The sequence below is a fragment of the Bison bison genome, unplaced genomic scaffold (genome assembly GCF_000754665.1).
Source record: "Bison bison bison isolate TAMUID 2011002044 unplaced genomic scaffold, Bison_UMD1.0 scf7180017864382, whole genome shotgun sequence".
Lineage (NCBI taxonomy): Eukaryota > Metazoa > Chordata > Mammalia > Artiodactyla > Bovidae > Bison > Bison bison.
In genome coordinates, this window is record NW_011494954.1 from 4,111,111 (window position 1) to 4,113,865 (window position 2,755).

Sequence of the window (2,755 nt, forward strand, 5' to 3'; positions counted from 1 at the left end):
TCCCTCCCCCACTTGCTAGTGGGGAATGGGAGCCTCTGGGCTGTTGCACCGCTGGGAGTTGCTGTTAAGCACGTAATCTGTGGGTTTTAATTATTTATTTATTTTTCCTCCCAGTTATTTTGCCTTCTGAGATTCCAAGACTCGCCACAGACCCACCGAAGAGAGTGTTTCCTGGTGTTTGGAAACTTCTCTCTTTTTTAAGACTCCCTTCCTGGGACGGATCTCCGTCCCTACCTCTTTTGTCTCTCTTTTTATCTTTTATATTTTGTCCTACCTTCTTTCGAAGACAATGGGCTGCTTTTCTGGGTGCCTGATGTCCTCTGCCAGCATTCAGAAGTTGTTCTGTGGAATTTGTTTGGCGTTCAAATGTTCTTTTGATGAATTTGTGGGGGAGAAAGTGGTCTCCCCATCCTATTCTTCCACCATCTTAGGACCGCCTCCAAGACTCTGACTTTGAAACAGACATCTTTCTCTCATTCTAGCTTTATGTAAAGAGAGAAATGGATGAATTATAATGTAAGAATATCTATGAACTATACTTTCTTGTTGTTGTTTAGTCGCTAAGTCATGTCTGACTCTTTTGTGACCCCATGGACTGTAGCCCACCAGGCTCCTCTGCCCATGGGATTTCCCAGGCAAGAATACTGGAGTGGGTTGCCATTTCCTTCTCCACATTGCTAGGTGAATTCTTTAATAAATGCTTTAAGGTGTGCCAGTGGTAAAGAATTCTCTTGTCATTGCAGGAGATGCAGGTTCCAACCCTGGGTCAGGAAGATCCCCTGGAAAAAGAAATGGCAACCCACTCCAGTATTCTTGCCTGGAAAATTCCCTGGACAGAGGGGCCTGGTGGGCTACAATCCATGGGGTCACAAAGAGTCGGACATGACTGAGCACATGCCCACAGAGCATGCAGTTTACTGATTTACCTTGAGTTTAGAAAATGATACATAGTAAGGAGTATAATTGTGTCCCATTTATTGTGGATTAGATATGGTTTTTAAAAAAAATAGTCATCTGATACTGGAAACTAGGCCCATTGTCAGGAGTCTAACATGCTCTTTACTGTAAAATAAGGAAAATTCATTATTTCAATTTTCTTCTTCCCTTTATCATAATAGCAATCTATATTCAGCCATATTGCCTATACTAGTTCTATTTTCTTTTTCCGGGATCCCAGCCCATAGGAGTTAACTGGGTTCCCCTCAAAAAGAGGATATTCTAACAATAAAACAAAATTATCTCACCTCTGTAGAAACTCTTTTTTTAAAGTTATAGTCAGTAATATTGCATTAACTTTGTATGGTGACTAATGATAATATGACATGGTGGTGATCATTTTGCAATGTATACAAATATCAAATCACTATGCTGTACACCTGAAACTAATACAACACAGTATATCAATTATACCTCAATAAAAACTATTTTTAAAAGGTTGAAGAATTTTCCAATAAGTATAAAAGATACCAGCAGCTGCTCTATTTCATAAGACAATATTCTTATGACAAAACTTGGGTAACAACAGCCCGGGAAACGTCTACAGTGATTGTCTCTCTGAAATAAACATCTGTGTCGATGGGAAACGAAGACACACACACATCTGTATTCAGAATTCAAACACAATTCCCAAGTGAAGTGTAAGAATTTCACTGATTTTTATGGGAAAGAAAAGAAAAATCTTCTAAACTTTGTAAAAATTTTATATAACAGCAACCAAATTCAACTACACAAGACCATATCCTTCATCTGTGTTTGGGGGAACAATTAGGAAAATTAAAACTGTGTTGTTGTTTTTTTTAATAAGCTGAGTATGTCCAACAGTCTCTACCTCAACCCTATGATCCTCCTGTCCCGTTGATGCTAGCCTGCTATTTGTCTATGATGACGGTTTCTTTCCTAGTCTAGTCATTGATTTTTCCATTCTACAAAACACTTAGTCATGAATGTTATGTTTACAGGCTCTGTTGCAGAAGCATTTCTGTAGACCACAGGCAGCAGGGGCTGTCAGTCATGTGCCACTACCTTGAAAAAACACATGTTCCTCCCTTGTATTCCCATTCTTCCTTCCAAGGGTAGCTCACCATGGAAAGATTACTTCACTGGTCTTAAAAACACACTAGAGCAATCCCACTTGCTAAAGGAACCACACCCTGCTTGTCACAAAAGAGAGAATACTAGGGAAACACAAACATGAGAAAATGATATATGTGAGCTCATCCTGTCTCCTTTTGAATGTCAGCCCCCTGAGGGCAGGAAACATTTCTTCTTGGGGCTCCTTATGGAACCAAGTGTCCTCTATAGACAAGTGAATTTATAAAAGAAACTGAGGATGAAACCCAAGAGGCTTTTCTTACTGTTTACTCTCCATTGTTTATTTTTTGTCTCTATGTAAAACCAAATTTTTAAAAAGAAAAGGATAAAGGAGTAAGGAAAAATGAAGGAGAAAGCCTAAAGGAGTAGTGTAACACTTTATATACACATCTGCCAACTTCAGAGACAGCCCACAAGATGGGCACTATTACACCCATCTCAAACGAAGAACTTGAGGTTCATAAGGTGGTATGTAACTTGCCATACCACACAACTAATAGTTGGCAGAGCCACGTTTCAAGCTCTGATGAGTACCCAGAACTCAGGGTTTGTGTACTGCCAGGTAAGTGCAGAACGTTTGACAATCAGCTGAGCTAATAGTCTGAATGAAAAAAACACTACCATGATCCTAAAATCTGACCAAAAAAAAAAAAAAAAAACCAGT